The sequence below is a fragment of the Malus sylvestris genome, chromosome 5 (genome assembly GCF_916048215.2).
Source record: "Malus sylvestris chromosome 5, drMalSylv7.2, whole genome shotgun sequence".
In the NCBI taxonomy this organism is placed as follows: Eukaryota; Viridiplantae; Streptophyta; class Magnoliopsida; order Rosales; family Rosaceae; genus Malus; species Malus sylvestris.
In genome coordinates this window covers 1,144,239-1,155,166 of record NC_062264.1, presented here as the reverse complement: position 1 = coordinate 1,155,166, position 10,928 = coordinate 1,144,239, and the positions used below count along the sequence as shown (strand labels likewise).

Genomic DNA, 10,928 nt, shown 5'->3' with positions numbered 1-10,928 from the left:
ATAGAATATATTGTATATATTAATATGGCTATTGTATTTTATAATAAATCTTTTAGTAATTAAACTTTAAAATTATCAAAATAATTTTTTTCTTAATGGGTCGAAACGGGTTACCCACGTGTTACCCGCGTGTATACCCCGGGTTCTTAATGGGTCACCCGATAATGACCCAATAAGTTATCGTGTTGACCCAAAACCAGTTATTTTCGTGTCATGTCACCGTGTCGTGTCAGAAACTGCCATGTCTATTCGGCAGGGTGCCTCAACATGAATTCTTCAGTGGGTCCTTGAAGGTATGAAGTTGATCGGTGCTTGGTAGTTTCGAGATTGGTTAAGTATGATACAAACAACATTTTTGTTTTAGCTCTTTTAATAGGAACTTCTATTAGAACTTGGAAGAGATGTTGGATTTATCCAATATAAATCAACCTTTAAGTGGTCTACTACATGTAATAGGAATGTAATATTGGAGAATAATGTTAATTGTGATTTGATCTCTTAAAGATATCAGTCCTATATAAGGTGTCTTATATTGGAAATAGGATTGATGGAATCCTTAATTAAATATGATTATGATACTTGACTTGGAGGCTAATAAAGTAAGTTTAGGTTTCCTTTATGGATGGAAACCCTAGCTTTTAGCCTATATAAAAACACTGGTCCCTATAAGCCCTAGAACACACAACATAATGCTTCCCATAGAGTAGTTGTATTCGGCTAGGAGTTTATAGAAGATCTTGGTGTTGCCGTGCCCTGCCTGTTTTCGTGTTCGACTTCCATGGCCGCCGTTGGAATCAGGTCAGTGACTCCTTCGATTGTGTTTTAATTGTATAACCTTATAAGGCTAACAATTGGTATTAGAGCCACTGGTTATATAATTAAAACCTATTAGGTTTAATGTTATATAATATTCTCTTGAACTGCGCGTTTAATCCAAATTCTTATTGCATATACTCGGCAACATCACCATGCGATTTGAATAAGTTCAATTGTTAATTATGATCAGGTTGCTTAATTATTCAGTTTTAATCAAGAATATTTTTCACTAATATTATGGTTGCAGTCAAGGGAAATTTATTAAGAACTATGCTAATTGATACCTTGATTATTATCAGCAAGACAAGTTGCCTGATTATAGCACGAATCCATAATATTGTATGCGGTGTATTATATATAACCACATAGCTTTGCTTGCCAATTGGAAATTGAACTACGCTTAGAGGTGCTTTTGATCAAGCATGAATTAAATTATGGAATTGAAGCATAGAATTTATATAATATTCTTATAGTATTGAAGCATGAAATTTAAAAACCATATAGGAATTGGAATCCTATAATCAAATAGGAACGTAAAGAAGCATATATGTAAGGCGTGGTATTATATTATGTATTTTACAGTGGAAACCATGGCACTAAGAAGAATAACAGTTTTGTTCTATTTCAATCTTCATGCTAGTGTTTTGGTTGAATTGATTTACCATGTGCCACTGATGATCTCAATTTTTGTAAGCATGCTATATTTGTTCTGACCTTACTGAAGAGGTCCCTCCGATTAGCAAGCAGAACGAAGTCATCTACCAAAGCAAAATGGTTTGTTTCATTGACTTTGATTTCCATAATGGTTTATGGTATTTTGGTTGATATATATTTGGGTTGATCCCTGAAAGCTTAAATTGGTAATAAGATAAGATATAATTGCATGAGTGATGTACTAATTATTGTAGAGTATGTACATACATTGATTACCATGTATCGGTTAAGTATGTCATGAATATGGATCCAATTATTATATATTTTGGCAATACGTATCTAAATGGGCATATGCTTATTGAATAAGAACTAATATTATTTTCCATGAATTGCATTCTATATGAATTGCTACGAGTGATACGTTAATGTGACAAGAAACAATTGTATAAGTGCCAGCAATTGTTGGATCAAGCAAGTATATATAATTTTCTAAAGCCAATTATGTATCTACAGTTCGCATAGCATGTATATGTATTTACATTTGTTCTAACCTTGCATTGGAGAATTTCTTAAGATTCCTCAGTGGAACAAGTCCAATGAAGAGGTTCGTATTACATCGGTATATGAAATTCTGGTATGATCTTTCCTTTTGGTCTTCCTGATAAATTATATAAGGAATGGTTATGTTGGATTCATGAAGTGTTATATTGTTCTTGCAAAATCCAACCATCTCGTGATGTCTTTCTGATTGTAGGAGACATAATTAGTCATATCCTATAATTTATCAATACTATTGGGATATGTTATGCCTATGATTGTAACAACATATATTACAATAGTGTTGCAGGGAAGCATACGCTAAGTTTTATACATGCCAACTATATACATGTATGTTAATGAATTTGATAAAATTCCCATACATGAAAGTAAGTCATACAGATTTTGGCAACATTTGTTAAGCAAATGGCGTGTATAGTGTTGCTTGTATGGCTAATTTGGTTCGAGCATGAGATTACATATTTTCAATTTTGTCGTGGGTTTTGGACTATAGTGAATTGTAGTTTTGTTTCCACTAATTTTCACAAGATGAGAATGAACTTTTATGCCATTAATAGCACAAGAAATATGCATGACTAATCAATCAGGTTTGTCTACAATTTGCTTTCTTATCTCAATAGTCATTTAAATTATACATGACTAGTTAACTATAAAAATTGATGTATAATTTGTGGATTGACTGAGAATGACAGAAAGCATCCAGTGACAAGAACAAGGGTATTATACAAATGAATAAGGTTTGTAGTAGTTATGTGACAGTTCTCATTTGTATTTTTATTCTTATATGAGAATTTTGGTTGGTCATGTGATTATATATATGTTTACAAAGAAGTGGTGAACATATGAAGGCATGAGGTATGTAATCCATTCAAAGTATGTGGCTTAATTGACAAGCATGAATTTTCAAACATGTATTATTATTTGTGGTTTTTCCTATGCCTAAAGAATTTAAACAGTGCTTTGATTAGTAGTTTTTATATGCCATAAGGGGAGAAGAAAAGAAACTTTTCAAGGCTAATGTAGGGCATTTATTGGAAATGTTTTCTATGGAAGAAAATAATTTTGGTTCCTTTTATTTAATTTGGTATTTACAAGGCTAATGCACGATTTTGATGCTAATGTTTTAGGAGCCTTGTACTATAGAAAGAAAGGTACAAAAGAAAAGGAACCTGTTTTGACTTAAGCAAACATTTGAGTGATTTAGCTTTTAAATTAAAGGAATGTATTGTTCTCTCACATTACATAAAGTATTTCTAATTGACTCTGTAATGATAAGTATTGACATTCTTGTGGTGAAAACTTGTTCTATATGTGATTAATCTCCTTCAAGTTTGTTGTCAGGTTTTTGGGATTAATTTAATATCAAAGGGAGTCATGAAGGAATTAGTGTCATTTGTTGGCAAGACTCGAAGCTCGAATCATGTTATCATAATTTTGTCACTTACAGTTAATTAATCCATGTGACTTCTTGTATTGTTTCAGGGCGGAGTTGACCAATGCCTTTTCAACTAAGCGAGATGCAACGGTTTAGTTGACAATGGGACTATGTTTTTGAGTTACTTCGGTCAACTTTGCATCTTAATTAGAATAAAAGGGATAATCTTCTTGCCTACAGGTGTGGATTACTTCTTTTAGTTTAATTCAGATGGCATAGTATGGGTTTTATTTCACCGAAGTTGTGAAAATCTTCATCTTGCCTACAGGTGTTGAAGTTTTTTTCATGAAGGTACTTTTGTGACATAAAATCTAGTACTAGAAACTAGTTAATTTTCTTGCCTACAGGTGTAAATTAATTTAGTTTCATGAAGTTTATTGGGATAAAGTTCCATGCCATTAGTGACAAATATTTCCACAATGAGCCCCATAAAAGGTTATGGGTTGAAGGGATGGAACTCGGTTGCATCATGACGTATTTTGTGTCTCTTCATGAGACTTGTTGATGCAAAGTATTGGACCCATGAAGGTTAATCAAGGATTGCTAAGGTACTCATTGTTTAAATCTTATGCTTGTAAATCTTTTCAATTTGAACTATGATGTCGGTTTAGAGGATGAAATTTGACTACTAAAGTTTCCTTTGGACATTGAAATTGAAATGATATGCAATTGAATTTGTTATGGATGCATAAATTCATGATAGATACACATAATTGTTTCTGGCAGATTATGTGTCTTGATTTAAATTGGGTAAATTACACGTCTAATGGTCACCAAATGACATGAATTTTGCATATGTTCAACATATAGATGTCTACTATGTGTCTGAAAATTTTCGTAATTTTTTGCCATGTATTTTAATTATGGTGAATTTACTAGTAACCCATGCTCGTATAGGCAGTCTTACTGGCAGATTGTGTTGGTCTTTTTGAGACGTGACTTTAGACTACTATTTTGACCCAAAACGGCTCTATATTTTATTTTTTGAAGATTAGTATGTCTATTTTGATCAGTATAACTTTGGTAGCAATGAAGCTTGTAAATTAATTATGATAAATTATAAAGTAAGTGTAACTCATTGCTGAAATTCTGTTTGAGAACTTTATGTTGGTTGAGATGTCTATTTTATTATGTCTAAAATATAGAGAAATTTTCTTTAGGTACATCTCTGAAAGAATATATTAATGAGTGTTTGCCCAAGTGGGAGAATTAGTGAACGAAAATTGGGTTTCACACTCATTAACTTATTTGCAAGTATAAACTTTGAAAACTTAGTGGGAGTTTTTGAGCATTAAGCAGATTTGCATGAATTTATTAAAGCATTATTCTATCTTCCATGTATTTGTGTTACTCGAATAATAATAATATGTTTAAGTTGCACAAATGGCTACTTAGTATATGCGTACATTTTTCTGTTACTTGCAATCATTTGGATTTCTTGGTTGATCATTCGTTTTGAGGCTCATAAGGACTTAGCATAAATGTGGACTTATTAATACATATAAGATGGTTGGTGGATGCATGTTTTTGTGTAACAGTGATGAATGCTTTCATGCTTAATTGTAACTTTCATTGAGGTAATATGCATTCATTGACTAAGTAAGGCTATTCCCAAAGGCATATTTTCAAAAATATGATTAAAGTATTGATTTGCAAATTAAGTGATGATGTTGCAGATCAGTGGGAGTATGAGTTTCGTGTTAGTAATGCCTTACATTTGCAGATGACCTATAAGGTATGTATAGAATCCATGTATTCATTTTAATCTCCAGTTGGATTCATTAAGTCACATTTTTCGTGTGTTAGTCAATTATCTGATGAAATATATATCAGATGTCAAGTTGTTATCAAATTGCATATTAATTGTCATGACATGGTTTATGTACTACCTCAGTTGTGAGGATTTCCATCTTGCCTGCAGGTGTTGGAAAACACTATGAAAGTAACTGGTTTGGTGCATAGATCAGTGTCAAAAACATATTAATTCATCTTGCTCACAAGTGTTGAATTAATTTGTTTTATGAAGTTTTTGGGATATTTTACTTGGACATGTGCCTATTTGGTATTTTCAGTTGTGTCCGTTGGCTACAAACATTGTTTGTATTATTACTGATCTAATGAAAGTGATGCATGATTGTTTTTGAGATGTATTCAGACCTACAGGTTATGGGGGCTTCATTAGATGAAGGATATCTGCATTGGCAGATTTAAGGCTTCGAAGAAGCTTAAAGTGTAACTTGTGAGTTACAATAAGGTGGACCTGAGATGATATAAAGTAAGACATTTTGGTTAATTTAAAGTTTAATTTGAAGTTTCATCTCTTGATCATAATTTGTGTTTCATGTGAATGAGGATCTTAGCATGTGTGATTATGAAGGTTCTGGGTTGTGTCAACCCTACAACCTTGTTAGTTCCATGTTAAGAAATGCATTTGACAGAAATTGCATTAAGGACGAGTTGTAATCACTCTTACATGGCCACTAAAGTGACATTAGTCTCCAATCTCAAGTATAAACATGAATATTACATTTTGTAGACCAAGTGGGAAAATGTTGGATTTAACCAATATAAATCAACCTTTAAGTGGTCTACTACATGTAATAGGAATGTAATATTGGAGAATAATGCTAATTGTGATTTGATCTCTTAAAGATATCAATCCTATATAAGGTGTCTTATATTGGAAATATGATTGATGAAATCCTTAATTGAATATGATTATGATACTTGACTTGGAGGCTAATAAAGTAAGTTTAGGTTTCCTTTATGGATGGAAACCCTAGCTTTTAGCCTATATAAAAACACCGGTCCCTATAAGCCCTAGAACACACAACATAATGCTTCCCATAGAGTAGTTGTATTCCGCTAGGAGTTTATAGAAGATCTTGGTGTTGCCATGCCCTGCCTGTTTTTGTGTTCGACTTCCATGGCCGCCGTTGGAATCAGGTCAGTGACTCCTTTGATTGTGTTTTAATTGTATAATCTTATAAGGCTAACAAGAGAGGCTTATATTTTGGTCCTAGGTTTCTATGAGCTCTCGGCAAAATCAATACACAATTAGGATAGAAGAAAAACCTGAGTTTCAAGAAATCAGTCATATTGTATGGTGATTGCTCTCAGTTTTGTTCTGTTTCTATTTCAATTGCTGCATACAGTGTGTAGGTGGGCAATATACTCCTTTGGTGTGTGAAAAAAAATAGAAAGAATTCTGCTTATGAAAAAAACCAGAAATTTTGGTTCATTCGAAAATAGGATATAACCTTGTTTGTAGGAAATTTAAAACAACCAAGTGCTTGAATTTTGATGCTCTTGTACTCTATACTTTTTAACACTTCAACTTTCTGAGATTAATCTGCATTCTCTTTTGCTTGCACTATGTTGGCTCCAAAGCATGCAGATTTCAGTAAAAGAAGATAAATAGAAAAAGGAGTCTGTATTGTTATCGGTTAACCGCAAGCATTCAGATTACTCATCCTTTAAGCCTGAGAAACGACAAGTGGAGAAAACTGTTCAAACTGTTTTAGCAACTGTCAGTGAAAGTTGGTCACTGCAAATGCTTGAAGTGGCTGAGATCTATAAATCAAGTGTACATGTCAATCTCATATTATAGCTTCTGTTGGGGTTGACACAGGAAAGCTTTATTGTGCTTCAGATGCCACGATATTGTGTTTACATATGTTGAAAAAGAGAACCTGGTTAAGCCGACAGATAAATCCATTGTGGTGTTGGATCCAATATTATGTGATGTACTATTCAAGGGAGCCATAAAAAAAAAGGTACAACGTACGCAACATAAATTCATAAGGGAGACTTAGGAGCAGCAATTGTAAACAGGATGCATGCCATCACGTTTTGACAAACTTTCTTCAATAGTGATAAATTCACGTTGCCAATTTTTGTTGTCTGGAAATAGTTTGTGATGTTTCAAGAATTCTTTCCTAGGTTTTCTTATGAACGAATGTTTCTCTTTTCCAGTAAGAAGGGGCATGAGGTTCAAGTTCAAGGTGGCGTGATTGTTGATCTCGCATAGCATATGAATGAACAATATGAGATCCCAAAGAAATACATAGAGGTTCTTGAGAAAACCAGGAGATGAGAGGTTGAGAGAGGTTAGTTATACTTGATTCTTCTTGATGGTAGTAAGAGATGTAGGGCAAAGCATTCTTATTAATATCTTGATTCAGTCTCTAGAAGCCTGTTAGTTATGCTTGTGCTTTTGTTATAATTAGGAGATAGTGGAAAGGAAAATGGAGATGGTAACAAAAAGAGGAGAAAATATAATAATACAAAAAAGTAGTTTTTAATGTAAAAAAATAAAAAGGAATTGTAGATTTTAAATTTAATTTTATCTATTCTTCTTCCTTCTCATTTTATCTATTTTCTTCCCTTTTCGTCCTCACTTCTTTGTGTCTACTTTCATCTTTCTCACATTTCCCCTTGATTAATAAGTAATTTATTGATGCGCCCTTTGAATTGTGATCGGTAGACCCATCTCCCCTTTGCCTTTATTGCTTTGTTGGTATAACCTATATATCATACGTGATGTGTGATTTGGTCTTTTGTTTTTCTGTTGTATGATTATTTGGAGTATGTGTTGTCCATCTAAATGTGATGCCACCTACGGTTTAGTACACGTATAAATTTGATATGCATTATCCTATGATAATGATGAAGTGCTCAATCAGTGATCCTTGTTATTACACGAACCAAAAACAGTTGACAATGATTTGTATTGGTACTGGTCAGCTATCATTTGTCCTAGGCATTGAATGAACTCATGGGTCTTGTAGTCTTCTATAGATAGATCTGCAACCATTGGTATTTAACTTCAACAGAAGACGTTTGATCGAAAATTTCATTTTTGTCCTATTCAGTTAAGTTCAAACTGAGCCATTGCATATGTTATACTTTTCTGAAGTTTGTGTTTAAGAAAAACCAAGTTCAAAGCTGTTTTTGAAATTACGGATGTGATTTATTATCCAAGATTCAATGAGTTGTAAATTTCGAAATTTAATTCAGCAATCAAAATTGTAGTTGTTGTAGTTATCTTTTTCTTTTCTGAAAGAACCTAGGAGAAGTAGCACCAGGAATTGTACTAAAATCTTGCTCTTTCAGGTACTATTCTGAAGGGAAGGGGATTCACATTGGAAGCCTTGTGCAAAGCAATGTCCCATCCCATAGATGATAACCAGTTACCTGAGGGTTTAATTTCTTTATCGAAATTATATGTGGAAAGATAGGAGGAGGTATCATCCAACTTTCAACTTTGACAACCTTGTGCAATACTTAAGTTATTTGTTTTCTTGTTGTCGAGACCTGAGAGCACATACTTTTAGCTTAATAACCGTAGCATAGTGTTTCGAAAACGACCTTTGGAGTTGTATATACCCTCCAAAAACGAACCAATAGAAGAAAGCTATAATTTTTGGTAATTTCATCTCTCATATCATATGTTTGCACTTTTATCAGGTGTTGGAATTAAAATTTAGAAGGTGAGACGGTTTTCTGTTATTAACTTACTCTACATGTTTGCATGACTACTGCTGCTTAATCAAGATATATAGTTGTTGACCCTAAAAACTACCAAGCCTAGGTGGCCCGCAGGCCGAGTAATCTATGAGCTAACTACGTCCTTCTGTTGAATGCGGGGCGTGCCAACAAGTCGGCCGAGCTCAGCCGAGGAGTAAAATATGTTGATGTTGCGTTGGGTGCGCGGCCAATTTCTGCGTTTTGCGATTGTGACCGAGGAAGGAACACGTCTCGGCCTCTTAGGTTCTCGAACCTAAAGACAAGGCTACTATTCTTACGAAGTTCACAAATCGTCGTCGTCGAATTCGGTCACAGTGATAGTATTCGTCAGAGTAAACTCACGCCGAATCGACACCAAAGTGTAAGGGCATAAATACTCAAAGCGAATATAAGTCTTAACAGTAAACGTGGTTCGGTCGTTGGAATGCAGAACTCTAAATCCCACTTATGAGTATCCAATCATAAAATAACTCGGCGTGCAATGTGCCGAGCCGAATAAACTGTAACACCTCACTTCGCCGAGAAGACTGATGAGATGATCTCAACCAACAAGGACTCGGAAATCCTTCTCGATCGAGACTTGGATAGATAACCAGTCACCCTCGACGCAATGTTGTTTATCCAAATTGAAGATGCTGCGAGGTCGGCTGATTCTATGGCGACAGTGCTATCTATGCCGACTGAAGATATCACCGGTTGCCTTCACAGTGCTGTTTATCCAAACTGAAGGTGTGTCGGCGAAAAGAGAAAAGGAAAAATCCTCAAGGTTGTTGACAAAATTTGCGCAAGGCAGTTGTGTGTTGAATTGAAGGGGCTTGTTTCGATGTCTTCCCTCCCTATTTATAGCGGCCAACCTGTATTGAATCCTAATCACTCCCGGATTAAAACTCCTTCTCATTATCCAATTTCATTTCAGCCAATCCTATTCCTACGAGGACTCCAAACGTAACTCGTTATCAGACCGTATTCAATCTTAGCATCCTGATCCCATCGAGACTCCCTCTCACAACAGGACCCGTCCACATTCCACTTTCCGATTGGATATGGCCAATTTCGACCATGCGGCCTATGGGCTAAATATCTCCCATCGACACCTGTACACAACTTCTGGGCCGAGAGAGGATTTAAACCCGGCCTATCCAACACTGAGCCGAGTTAACTTTAACTCGGCCCAAACAATATTTTGGGCCCAAACAATAGCTCTCTTGGCTCTCTCCAATGATCCTTGACAACTGCTGCTTAATCAATTGAAACTGCACGAAATTAATCCCTGAGTTGCTCAGTCAACGCGAAACACTCTTCCAACTCCAGATGGGAGTAGATGTGTGAATTGCATTTATATAAATAAAACAGCAACTCAGCTTCTTTCCCACTTTTCTTCAACCCCTCGTAGTACCTCTTTTGTCACTTTTGCAACGGATCAAATCCTCCAACGAAAACCGTTGTCGCGGGCTGGTCATGGTGCCATCCCATAGGCAAAAACAACCTCCACATCCAGTCCAAACGCTCCACGTTCACCACTGGCATCCCCGTCGGGTTCTGTTTGTTCTTCTCAAACAGTTGTATCGATAACATCCCAATCACCTTCGGACTTTCAAACATGTGTTCACTCGCTCTAAGGTGCGCTATGTTTGCTCCAGCGCTGTCTCCCACGAGAAAGCACTGCTTTAGATCCACGCCCTCAAAGTCTTGATTGTGGTCATCCACAAATTCAAAGGCATCAAAAGCGTTTTCGTATTGGCTTGGATACAGATGCTCGGGTGCGAGGCGGTAGTTAACGGATACGATGCTGAGAAGATCATGGGCGAGCCGTTGGAAGAATTAGTCGTAGTTCATTCAGTTGGCAGCCATGAACGCAAACGCGCCCCGTGGAAGAAGAGTGGCAAGGAATGACAGCGGGGGATCCAGAGTGCAGAGGTTGAACCAGAGGTTGCAG

The 10,928-nt window shown here is 35.5% G+C and overlaps 1 long non-coding RNA gene across 1 annotated transcript; it reads left to right on the top strand.

Moving 5' to 3' along the window:
• Positions 1-415: 415 nt before the first annotated feature.
• Positions 416-8,957, top strand: LOC126621488 (uncharacterized). Its single transcript, XR_007622993.1, has 4 exons — positions 416-522; positions 6,134-7,239; positions 7,439-7,572; positions 8,579-8,957. It is a non-coding gene; the product is annotated as an uncharacterized LOC126621488 (long non-coding RNA).
• The last annotated feature ends 1,971 nt before the right edge of the window (positions 8,958-10,928 follow it).